The following is a 13,740-nucleotide window of genomic DNA, read 5'->3' as shown; positions in this document are numbered from 1 at the left end:
CAGAGTTCAGTGACAGTTTTGTGAATCCCACTGGGGCCTGATTCTGAATTTAGGTATCTGAAGTGTTAGTTAGATGCCTAAATCCTTTTGTGAGTCTAGCCCTTTGTTTGTAAGCTCCTTGGAATTGGAATCTCTTCTTTTATCTGTCCTAGGAGGCTTCTAGGATATTTTGGGGCTATTTAATGATAATTAATGGAAACTATTTTAATGACCATGCATGCTGCTTTCAAGGATTGGGGATCCTGGGAATGTAAAGTGAGGGGGAAAGGCACGTTAGGATGTACAGCAGGGGAATCCTAGTCATGCTAGCCCATGTCAACCTGACTTTTCTCTGTTTTTTCAGGGCATGTAAGAGCACAGTACATGCCTCAGGTTATTAAAGTGTTGGGGGCGGGAAGGAAATACTCACTCCAGGGCCTGGAATTCTCCTGGAAAACATAGCATATATTTTTTAAAAATTGGCAATGCTTTTATTTACTACAATTAAAAATAAACTGAGCTGGACTTTTCCCTTTTTTTAATATTTTATCTTGGCTCAAGTTCCCCTTGTGGAAACCCTGTTTGAATCTGAGCCAGAGCAATGATACCTTCCCTCTCTAAACAGAACCACTGACTGACCCCATGGATTGGAAATCCATAAAACAAATAATAAAATCTCATTTTGGTTGTTGTGCAGCCACAGCCAGAATATATCTATCTGCATGTACCTGTGATGGAGTTCTCATCAGCAGACTGCACATCCTAAGGTTTCTCAACAACTGGTTAGAATATATATCCATCAAATGCAGAGACTAGCCAGACTATCTGGAAGGCTTTCAAACAGCAGTGATTTGCCATGTCTGCTGTTTTATAAGCACCAGGGGTGCCACTGAATATGCAGCCCTGCTCTTTAGTACAACTGAAGAATTGTTTTGAACATGGTTATTTAGAAAACAGAGAAACAAGGAGGTGTGAGAACTAAGTGGCACCATAGCTACAAAGCCAGGAATTAAACATTAGTGTTATACCGATTACTCTAATTTCTAAATAAACAGATGTCCAGTCACCTTTATGCATGTTTAAAGCACTGATAAATGTGCTGTTATGAGAACACACACAGCCCTGGTAGATTCCTCCAGTTTTCCTAGGTATCTGTACACAATACAGTGCATGGGCTGCACGTAATGGAGGAGAGGGAAGGCTAGGCCTCCCCAAACCTCGTAATGCCTAGTGGGGGCGGTGGTGGATTTGGGGTCCTGAAAAATCTCCCCCCACTATGGTCTGCAGCCACAGTGAGGACACAGATCTTTTCTGATCTTGGGGTTGTAGTGGTGGGAAAGGAGTGAGCAGGGGGCAGGGCCTCAGGGGGAAGAAGCAGAAGAACAGGGGTGGGGATGCAGCATAAGGAACAGAATGGGGTGGGGCCAAGGGCAAGGCTGTGGGTGGAATGTGGGAGGGGCCTCAGGCTCGGAGCTCCACACAGGGCAGAGAGCTCCACCATGGCATGGTCCCAGGTGAGGCTGAGAGCCCGACCCTGGCTGGGGCTGAGGCCATGAGGGCGGAGGCCTGAGAGCAGCAAGTGGGGGCGAGGCCTCAGCCAGAAGAGGTGGAGCAGGTGGCTAGCCTCCCCAAGGGGAAGCTTCACCCGCCACCCATGATACAGTGGTCACTTCAGGACTTTGCAGTAAAGAACTCTTCATTTCTATTCCCCTGTCTCTAATAGCTTATTGCATAGGTTTGGCACGTCAGCTGTGTCCAAATTTTCAGAAGTGGCTAGTAATTTGAAGTAACTTAGTTACCCCAGTCTAAATGAGAAGTAACTTTCATGAGCCAATGCAGTTACTTCACAGTGGGTATGTCTACCCAGCAACTAGACACACCCATGGCTGGCCTGTGCCAGTCAACTTGGGCTCATGGAGCTATTTCATTGCTGTGTACAGGGGCGGCTCCAGGCACCAGCACGCCAAGCGTGTGCTTGGGACAGCACGCCATGGGGGGGCGCTCTGCCGGTCGCCGCGAGGGCGGCAAGCAGGCTGCCTTTGGTGGTGTGCCTGCGGAGGGTCCACGGGTCCTGTGGAGGTCCACCAAAGCCTCAGGACTAGCGGACCTTCCTCAGGCAAGCCGCCGAAGGCAGCCTGCCTGCCGTGCTTGGGGCAGCAAAATGCCTAGAGCTTCCCCTGGCTGTGTGTAGACTTCTGAGCTCAGGCGGGAGCCTGGATCTAGGACCCTGAAAGGTGGGAGCGTCCCAGAGCTCAGATTCCAGCTCGAGCCCAGAAATCTACACTGCAATGAAACCAGCCTGCAGCCTGAGCTCCATGAGCCCAAGTTGACTGGCACAGGCCAGCCATCAATGTTGAGTAGCTGTGTAGACATACCCAGTGAGATCAGAATCTGGCTCATTGCCATGAGAAATCACTAGCCCTGTGTGACAGAGGCAGGAGATAGATATTTTAATAGGATGTTTTTTAAAGTTTTCCAGGAGGTGTCAGCAGTTCCTTAAGCCAAGGTGACAAGGCAATAGATGGCTTTTCTTGCAGAGCATTCAAAAAGTTTGTTTTAAAGCCTGCAAACTGTCAGCTGATTTCAATGGAGGAAGTGTTCTCAAGGTGTATTTATGCTGCTGTCTCTGTATCATTCCAAAGGATTCTGCCACTTTCAAGCATATGAGGCTGGATTTTCCATGGTGTTGTGCCTCTGCAACTCTCCGTGGCAATGCTCTGCATTTCTGAAAACCACACATTAGGTCAGAAGCTGAGCAGCCAACAAATGAGGCACCCATTATTACAGGCCATTTTTTAAAATTTTCTCTGCTCACCTATATGTAAACAGTAATAATTCTGATTTCGTAGCATTTGATGCCTACGTTGGAAAATGAGTAACACAGGGTGTAATGCAATGGAGAATAGGATCTTTAAAAGCCAAAGGAGCAGATCAAACAAAAATTCTGTTTCCATGCGTAATGAGGCAGGGAAGAAAAAAAGTACCATGACTATCTGGATTTTTGTCATAATTGTTACAGAAGTCATTGATTTTGTGACTTTCATGTATGGATAGCTGAATAAAACACTAACAGTTGAATCCCTTTCACTGGGAACTTTGAGAACTGCAGATTTGCACTCTAGGCTTCATGGTAGGCTAAGGGAAAGCAGGAACTCCCAGACCTTGAAATAGTGGTTTATTACAAGTGCATGATGCTGCTAATTCCGGGAGCTGGGGAATGCTGGCCAATCAGCACTCCCCATCCTAGTTGGCCAGTGGGTGCTAGAGACTCCCAGGGGGAGGAGCTACCTATTGTTCCTTGGCGAGTATCTCCTTCCCTTGCTACTGGGACTGTCCCCATTTCACCACTGCCCCCATCATGTTCCCTCACTTGGTGATGCAGGGGGGGTGGCATTCATCAGATAGGCATCGTTGCTGCTCCTGCTTAAGGCTAAGGCAGGACTGCATCGCTGAATTACAGGGCCAGATGGGAATCTGGCACAGGCACTGGGAGAAAGTGCAAGAAGCCTCCATCTTTTTGCACAGGAGACAATCATAATAGCAGTCCCTTTTCATGGAGACTGCTTCCCCCACCATCCCTGTGGTGAGTGGAACCAGCAGGCATGTAGCTGGCAATTTTCAGTGCTTTTAATCTTTTTGTTATATTTTATTAAATGGGTTTAAAATAGACATTTGGATAAAAATAAAGCGGCCTCAGACTTTTGATGTTGTTCTATTATAAATTCAGGATTTTTCTCCGGCCACGAACTCTGTTACCCCAATCTAAATCAGGAATCACATTCATAAATTCAAAGGAGTTACAGCAGAGTGCGATCAGAATCTAGCTCATCATCATGAGAAACCACTAACCCTAAGTGACAGAGAGTCAGGAGACAGATATTTTAATAGGATGTTTTTTAAAGTTTTCCAGGAGGTGTCAGCAGTTCTTTGAGCCAAGACAACAGTAGCAATAGCTGGCTTTCCTTGCAGAGGATTCAAAAGGTTTGCTTTAAAGCCTGCAAACTGTCAGCTAGTTTCAACAGAACAAGTGTTTTCAAGGTGTATTTATGTTGTCTTGTATCATTCCAAAAGGTTCTGCCAGCACATCCCATTACAATGAGTAATGTCTACTTTAATTGCAATTGAAGAAGACTTAGATCCTTCTTGATTAAATATTCTTTTAAAATTTACACAGGGAGACAACACCAACCTTCCAGTTTCCCATCCCCTGGGACATTATCATATTTACCTTGATAAAGGCATAAGGGCAAAATGTTGGTGTTATCTATCTCCCTGTAAATGAAAGAGTAAAGAATGTCTAATTAAGCACAGATTAAGACTTCCATAAAATTAATTAAAAAATCCCCAACCTGTTTACTCTGTGACTGGGATGTGCTGGCAGACATCTCCCGGAATAGTACTGCCAATTGACTATGGAGGAGAGATACCAGATGAGCTGTTCTTTCCGTTTTTATTAATCTCCTACAGAGGCTGGCAATTCCCCATGTGGAAATCTGTTTATGGGAAATTTATTTGTGGTGTATCAGAAGCACATTGACATCATGAATGTCCATCTATCAAAAATACTGAAGCATCTCCCATGACAGAATGAGGATGTTTTTGCAGAATGCAAAATAGAAAAGGAGAATGTAAACTCTCTCTGCAACAAGCAGCTAGGAAGTAGCCTCAAAATCAATTTACACTAGTCAAGGATCTGTGACCGGGGTACCTGAAGTGTGATCAAGAACCAAGTTTTAATAATCTATCTAAACTGCCAGTCTCCATGGTGTTTAGACATCAAATGGAAGAATGAAAGTCTCTGTGTTATCCCAACAGGACTATTTTCTCTTTTCCATCCTGAGCTGGGTTTTACTCCATCCATGGGTTGTCTTTCTTGATATAAGATGCATAAAGGATTATTATCTTGTGCTCCCCCATCTGTTTCTTTATCTCTTGTCTTTTATATTGTAAACTCTTCTGGGCAGGGACTGTCTCTCTATTATATGTTTGTACATTATTTAGCATGATGAAGCTGGAACCTAGGTTTTAAAGCAATATAAATAGTAAATAAATAATAACTGGGAAGACTTGCCAGCAAATGAGGTCACCGCACCTTGCAAGGAAAAGGTTTTGCAAGCAGAGGTGACTTTTATCCTGTGCTCAAATAAGACAAGACCTCCTTATCTCCTGCAATTAAGAATTTCATGTCTGGGCAACTTTCATCAAAAATGCCTTGTCTCCATCTCCTACAAGCTTTGTCTTGGTGGCTGTCAACTGTAGCATCTAAGATGACCATTGTATTCCTGCCAAGGTGCAGAGGAAGAAGCAGTCTTGTGAGCAGATGGGCCCTTTGGGATCATTGCTGATTAGAATGTTGCAGTTGACTGTGATGTGGCTTCTCTGTGACCTTCGGCAAATCATTAAGGCCCACTTTTCAGATGTGGCTACTGGATTTGAGTGCCTCTATTTGTAGATGCCCAATATCTAGTACCTTGACACTGATTTTCAGAAATGCTGGACTTCTGCCTATCCTATTAACTTCAGCTAGAGTGCTGAGAATCAGGCTTGAGGTATCACAAATTGGACACCCAAAAACTAACACACACTCCTCAGTCAATAACACCTTCTGAAAATGAAGGCCTTACCTTATCTATGCAACCATTTACCTCTCTGTAAAGCAGAAAGAATGATAGTCACCTACTACACAGCTGTGTTGTGAGGGCTAACTAGTTAATATGTGTACATTTCTTTTGAGATGAGTAATGCTAAGCGTAATTACTACTATATTTAAAATAGAGCAGATAGCCAACCTCTCCCTGTAGCAGCAGGATAATGACAAAGCTGATCAAATGATGGATTTCACTGCTGGTGATCTCAGACAACACATATTTTCTATGCCTGTATCAAGGAACGAGAAAATAATATGGCTGAGTGCTTTTAAGTTTTCATTTGAAATGTCTGTAAGTATGGAGAGAAATTAGGCAAGCCCTGTGGGCTCCTTTCAGCGCAGCCCTGCCTCAGACAGTCTTAATGAAATCTGTTTGCTTAAAAGAGTCTCAGCTCTCAGACAGCTAGCAAGAACTCCCTTTCTCTTTACAGTAATTTATTACTTTTTTCACCTCTCACTAACTAGGGAAAGTGAGATCCCAAAGCAGCATTAATCCCATAGGGCAAAATGATTCTTCCCAACAGTGGTTAAAGTAGATTGAAATAGAAGGGGCAGCTCTCAAAGCACCAGCTTTGAGGAGAAGTGTAAGGGAGAACTGCTTCCCCAGCTCAGGAAGGAGTGCTCACCCTATTACTTAAAGCAGAGAAAGAAATGTGTTTTCCTTACCCTGTCATCCTCTTTACTTTAACTCCAGATTGCTGCACATACATATGCAGAAGTCCTACTGAAATCAACAGGAGCTGCATGCACATACCTAAATACAGAGGTTCACACTGTAGGGAACTTACATTCTTGCAGGAGTAGTCGCATCTGCATACATGCTCACCAACACGGACAGGAGCTCCATGACCTTGCCCAGAATTTAGCCACCACTTAGCAACCTGAACACTAACCATAATTTTACCTTAGCTGACACTTGGAATTATGACTTCACTTTATTAAACTGGACTCTGCCATTCAGACACAGGATGATATTTCACTTAGTTTTCACAGCGCACACAAGAAATTAAATCCAGTGTATTAATGAATAGCACTGGGTGAAACTTAGTTTCTGGAGAAAATGGAAATGTTTATGAACAATGTCTGCATTGTGAAAAGCTACTTTAATCAGTTTTCTCAGTTACGGCATAATTTTGTCAACATTGTCCCAATGAGGACCATGTTTTGTTTTGGAAAAGGGGAGTAGTAAATGTGTGGAGGAATGCGGGACTCCCCGTGTGTGATTGTTCACTATGTCTGGTAGTCCATGAGGTTCAAACCTAACCGGGGGGGACAGTGGAATTGAATTATTCACTTGCAAATGGGAGAAAGAGAAGTAAGAAAAGCACTTTGGAATCCTCCACGTACTAAGCAATAAGTGCGAACAGCATTATTTTGTTTGACTAGGAAATTGCCCATTTCCAGACTTATTAATTAGTCCCGTCTACAGACTATATTGTATGGGTTAAACTCTGTTCACTGCACTACATTTGTGTTTCCTACTGAAATCAATAGGAGATATGTTCTGACATCTCACAACAGAATTTGATCCTATGTATTTCCTCCTTCTCTCTTTCTCTCTCCCCTTTTTTCCCCAAGAGACAAGGTGGATGAGGTAATATCTTTTTATTGGACCGACTTCCCTTGCTGAGAGGGACAAGCTTTCAAACTACCCAGAGCTCCTGTTCAGGTCTGGGAAATGTATTCATAGTATCATAGCCAAATATAAGGTGGAACAGATTGCTTAGCACAAATAGTTAACACATATTTCAAAGGACCATTCAAGGTTTGTTTCCTCCCTTCTTTAACACTTTCTGTTTTCTAGATAACAAATATAGCAATATCTCAGGTACATCTAAAGGTGTCTACTGTTCAGTATATTATGAATATGATATTGTACTTGAATTTTATATACCTTTTGGGCATTATTTTTTGCTTGGTCAAAAACAAACAAATCCTAGCTCCTTCTGTCCATAGAATACTACATGACATCTAGAAAAATAAATTTGTTAATACTAGTCAGATTGTTATTACTTTCTTTTTATATACATTTTTATTCAAAATATGATGATAAAGCTCAGTCTTCAAATCTCTCTGCGGTCACAAAACTCTCTTTAGTGCAATTAGGGACAAATGGACCATCAATGCTGCAAGAGAAAATCAGTTCACTTAACGTCTTTTAATAAACAAGCAGGTTTCACCAACTGGCTCTACTAATCTCATCACATCCACAGCAGGTAGGAGTACATGACATGAACACCCACTTTATCTAAGCATCCGCATTGCTTTTTTTTTTTTTTCTTTCTTCCAATTTGGGCTGAAAAGGAGATATTTAATATACAGACAACAATTAAGCACATTAAAGGAGACTTCAATAAGAATAGTCTTGGCTCTTTTTTTTAATCATTTCTGTAAGCAGGAAAAGTCACACATGAATCTTGATATGTGCAAAACATCATATTACCTGTGTGATACTTAACACTAGCCTAATACTTTGGAATTGTGATCATGTACTACTTTTATTTAATAAAACTCTAATAGTTAGATGAAACTATTGGGTTATGCTTGGCTATAGTTCCTCTGTCCTTGAACTTAAAAGAGACATTTAAATTTTGCTCAATATTTAGGATTATGGGAATAGGCTAGAAAGGAGTTCACCGGAAATCATAAATTATAGAATTGTAGAACTGGAAGGGACCCCAATAGGTCATCTAGTCCAGCTCTCTGCACCCAAGGCAGGACTACATAATAATTAAACCATTCCTGCCAAGTGTTTGTCTAACCCATTATTAAAAACCTCCAGTGACGGAGATTCCACAACCTCCCTATGCCATTTATTCCAGTGCTTAACTCCCCTGACTGTTAAGAAGTTTTTCTTAATTGCCAATCTAAACTTCTCTTGCTTAGATTAAGCCCAATGCGACTTCTTCTATCCTCAGAGGTTAAGGGGAAAAATTTTCACCCTCCTCTTTGTAACAACCTTTATGTACTTGAAAACTGTTATTGTGTACCCTCTCCATCTTCTCTTCTTCAGACTAAACAAACCCATTTTTTCCAATCTTTCCTTGTAGATCATGTTTTCTAGATCTTTAATCATTGTTGTTACTCACCTGGACTTTCTCCAATTTGTCCACATCTTTCCTGAAATATAGTGCTCAGAACTGGACACAATACTCCAGTTGAGGCCTAACCAGTGCAAAGTAGAGTGGAAGAATTATTTCTCATGTCTTGCTTACAACACTCCTACTAATACATCCCAGAATGATGTTTGCGTTTTTTGCAAAAGTGTTATGCTGTTGACTCAAATTTAGCTTGTGATCCACTATGACCCGAAGTCCCCTTTCTGCAGTTCTCCTTCCTAGACAGTCATTTCCCAATTTGAATGTGTGCAACTGATTGTTCCTTCATAAGTGGAGTACTTTGCATTTGTCCTTATTGAATTTCATCCTGTTTACTTCAGGCCATTTCTCCAGTTTTCCAGATCAGTTTGAATTTTAATCCTATCCTTCAAAACACTTGCAACTCCTCTCAGCTTGGTATTGTCTGCAAACTTCATAATGCCATCATCTAAATCATAAGATAATGAACAGAACTGGACCAGGAACTGATTCCTGCAGGACCCCCACTTGATATGCCCCTCCAGTTTGACTGTAAACCAGTGATAACTACTCTCTGCAAATGGTTTTCCAACCAGTTATGCACCAGCCTTATAATAGCTCCATCTAGGGGGTCCCCATGTTTCCTTGATATTTAAAATTATATACTCCAATGGAAACATTGGGCCAGATTGACTGACTGGCCTGCTGCAGCTGCTTTGCTTTGCCTAACTGGTGGATTAAACTGGCTTTATGGTTGCTTTGCCTATAGGAGCTGAGTTTCTAATCTGTAGGATGTGCTCCTTCCGGCTCCGCCCAGGTCCTGCCCCCACTCCACGCCTTCCCCCAAGGCCCCACCCCATCTTGCTTCTTCCCACCCCCGCTCCACTCCTTCCCATTCCGTCCCCTCCCTCAAGCACGTTGAACCCTCGCTCCTCCCCCTGCCCCTTCCTAGCACCTCCTGACGCTGCGAAACAGGTGATTCGTGGCAGGTGGTAGGTGGTGAGGATGGGGAGGCACTGATCAGTGGGGCCACCAGCAGGCAGGAGGCATTGAGGGGAGATGGAGGTTCTGGTAGAAGGGCTGCCAGTGAGTGCTCAGCACACACCATTTTTCCCCATGGATGCTCCAGCCCCAGAGGCTTTGCCTCACTGAAGTGAAACTAAGGAACTAGCTAAAATTGGTAATAAATGTTCTGCAGTGCCTGCAAGCTGGACATTGAAGCATTGTGCTGGTACATGAGATCCTGAAGGTGAAATTGACTATGAAAACAGTGCAATTTACTAGTCTGTTTTCATTGTCTAAACTGAGAGGAGGGCAAAAGGTTACCAAAATATAACAGTGATAAATACATCAGATTTTTAAAAAATTCTTTCAATTTTAATAAAGGAGTTAACACTTAAAAGACATGATTATGATGAATCATTACAATAAATGAAGCTAACAGTAAGCTATGAAAGCTAAATTTCTCTGCAAGGTTCCTGAGCAAATCTCAAGGGCTGTGGGACATCAGGTGCCTTGCAATGTGCAGACAGTGATTCACAAATTGTGGGAGACCACTGTCTCAGCAGGATCTTTTTGTCCTACTTAATCAACTTCTTAAGGATGTGACACAAATCCTGAGCTTAGTTGATATTGCTGTTACAAAGAGTGAAATGTTCGTGAAAGCACCAGGGAGATCCTCTTCTAACCACACTGATGCAATCATCTGCTTGAATGCAATTAGCCACATGGTGCCAGTTTCCATTATAATCCAAAGAAGCTGACCTTTGAAATTAAGAACATACCTGTGGTGCAAAACAGAATTTACTACCTAGAAGGAAAATATGTGTACAAGCAAAATGGGAAATATGAGTTGTCTGTATTTTAGGTATCCAAATAAGTTCCTATAATAAACTGTAGATTTTGAAAACATTTCACTTTTCTTTTTGTCTCCACGATCAGAGAGGAGTTATATTGATATCTCTGATTTTGCCTTGATTTACTCTAGTTTAAACACTATAATATGATGTATGAAGTTTGAGAGTAGTACTAATGAAACAGTAGTAGGGCGTGGTACTTTGTTAAAATAAATCATTGCAACAGAAAAAGTAAATCTACAGCACAAGAAGGGGAGAAAGTAAGGCCTTCATACAGGAAGTCATTTAGAAGTCAGATTGTTTGATTGTCTTAATCATTATGGAAAGATAAAATACTTCATGATAAACACAGGTTACTATGGCCAATTTAGTATGCTATTGGTAAAATTCTGGCGGCATTAGAGCCAATAGCAAAACTCCCATTGACTTGAATAGAGTCAGGATTTCACCCTATATTTTGTTTTGCAGAAGTCTGGCTTTACTATGCATCTTAAGCTTGGGCAGTTACTCAATGTCCTTTTAAATTAAGACTATTAGACTATCCAGAAAATTGTCAGGAGTAGAGATGGAGGTGTACCTATAAGATCCATCCCAGAAATCTCTCCTGTTCCTATGACATAAACTAAAACTCATTTTGTTTCAGATGAAGTACTTCTATTACACATTCTGTTGAAGAGGCTGATTTCTGTACATCAATAGAACAATACTATTCTTCACTATTTCTTCGTGAATGCCAATGAATTGTGTATATCTTTCTTATGAGTATACTTCATAATTTTTGGAGGTGGTCACATAACATGGATGAATATAATATCAGATAGATTGGCGCTCAGTAACCCTTAACTCAGGTTGAGTACTAATTAACTTCACAGGGATTGTTTGTGTAAGCAAGTGATAGTCAAGTTTGCTTTAAATGTTGTGGAATCTGGTTTTTCCTAAGGAGAAAACCAAGCACTAAAGTAATTTGTTCACTTTTATGACATTGTATTTTGTCGAGACTCTTTACCAGCAAAAAATAAAGTACAGCAATAAATAAAACTAAAGCAAAAGGGTAAAAGTACAGCATTCCTAAGAGGCATAAAACTGTATCGAATAAGGGGTCAGCAATAATACTGGCCATAATCTATGCTGCTGAAGAATTTAGCAAAATCTATATTGCTGTAAAAATATCACATAGCAACAGTGTCAAAATTCCCATGCAGATTTATTTGGGTAGATTTCCAACTCCGAGTTTTCTGTTCCAGCTGGAGACAGAAGAAAAAGTTGCTAAATCTTATAAACCTGGTTTTCTTTCTTTAAATATGTTACTCCCAAAATATGTCTGCTTATAGAGAGGTATCACTATATAGAAAGATGAAAACATGTGTAGACCGATGATAATGATGATACCAGGCTCTTAGATACTGTTTTTCATTGGTATACCAGTAGGTAGGGATAATATTTTTTCCTAATTAGGGTGACTACTTTCTAAGTATTATAAGGATCTGTCTATCTATTGGATTGAGTTCAATAACATTACCAAATAGATTCTTTCACTTTTTTTCCATCTGTTTTAAATCAAATTTATGAATACATCATGTCTACTATTTGACCATATGGATCTGGTCAATCAATATTCATCAAATAATTCATTCAAGTTATTTTCCCATCAATCAGCAAATAATTTATTCACATCTTTATTTCTCTCTGTAGAACAGGTCTCTTCTCCGTGCTGAGAAATTGCATGCTCTGGACAAATGTCTGTCTATACAAAGATTTATATTATTTATATTTTTCTTACATTGAAGATTGATCCTCTTGGGGGTCTAATAATTTTGTGTGGGGTCCTTCATTTATTTCTGCAAAGGTACCCAGCCTAGCCCCTGTTTTAAGTGAAGAATTGAAGAAGAGAATGTTTGCTGGGCTTAGAACAATCCATCCTGATAACTGCTGGATTTGCTGGCTTAGCCTCCCTTCTGACACAATTATGTCACTGGGGGCAGGTCTACACTACAGTCAGGATTGATGCTCTGAAATGGATCCACCAGCGGCTGATTGAGTGGGTCTAGTGAAGACCCACCAAATCAACAGCAAATCGCTCTCCAGTTGACCCCTGTACTCTACCCCCAATGAGAAGAGTAAGTTACGTCGACAGGAGAGTTATTCATGTAGCTGGAGTTGTGTAGCATAGGTCAACTTACTGCAGTGGTGTAGACATAGCCTAACACACAGCCCCAGATCTGGGGAGTGGTGTGGAGTCATATCACCTAGGAGGAGGAGAAGCAAGAATTCTGTCTCCCAGAGTCAGAGCTCCCACTGTACAGGGAGAGCACAATTGCTGTTACACTTCTTCAAGGGGTGCAGCATACTCTTCTCTGCATGTCCACCATCTCCTTACCCTCTGTGAGGTGTATTGCACTCATTGGGAGTAGTGCCTAAACTATGGGAAGCACAGAGACTGCAACTATAACTATCTGTTGCACAGGAATGCAAGAATGGAATGTCATTGTGCCTTACCCCCTCACCCTTTCTGGGCAGCCATAGAGCAGCAAAGTGCCAGATGGCTTTTGGTGAACTTCATATCCTTTTGCTTTTTAAAACGATGTCATTTGACTTGATTCAGTCCATCTCTGTAGTTGGCTCCAGGTTCCCATTGCATCTCCAGGATTATTTATCTCGACGTATTTACAGTATTTAAAAAGAGAGACGAGCTGCATGGTGGCTTAGTTCAGTTATGATATTTATTTTCCCGTGCACGGACAGTGATAATTCATGAGTGGCACAGCCCGGAGTGACTTATTAGGTCTTTCTTCACTCTAGAAGAAAAAGGCCATAAAATAATTCAGTCCATCATGTGCTTTATGATTATAGCTATATTGTCCAATGCACATTTTTTTATCCAGTTTACTAAGAATATATTGGCAATACAGTCGGACCTTTCAAATTGTACCCATTGCCATAAATTGGGTTCAGCCATGGATTCCAACACTGTTCGGAATTTAAAAGCCACATGATTTTAATAGTTCTTAGTATTGTGACTAGACTGGAAGTTGTTTATTGCCCCGATGTGACCCTTGCACGTACAGATGATTTAGATGGTGTAAGGCTTCTCCTTGCTCCCAGGTGCCCACATTGCTGGTACCAGTGCTTGGGAAATGTACAAAATGTACATGTTCATGGAAGCTACTACTCCCTCTCCCAC

The sequence above is a fragment of the Chelonoidis abingdonii genome, chromosome 2, assembly GCF_003597395.2.
Source record: "Chelonoidis abingdonii isolate Lonesome George chromosome 2, CheloAbing_2.0, whole genome shotgun sequence".
NCBI classification, from domain to species: domain Eukaryota; kingdom Metazoa; phylum Chordata; order Testudines; family Testudinidae; genus Chelonoidis; species Chelonoidis abingdonii.
The sequence above is the reverse complement of the archived record's forward strand: the minus strand, read 5'-3'. Positions refer to the sequence as shown.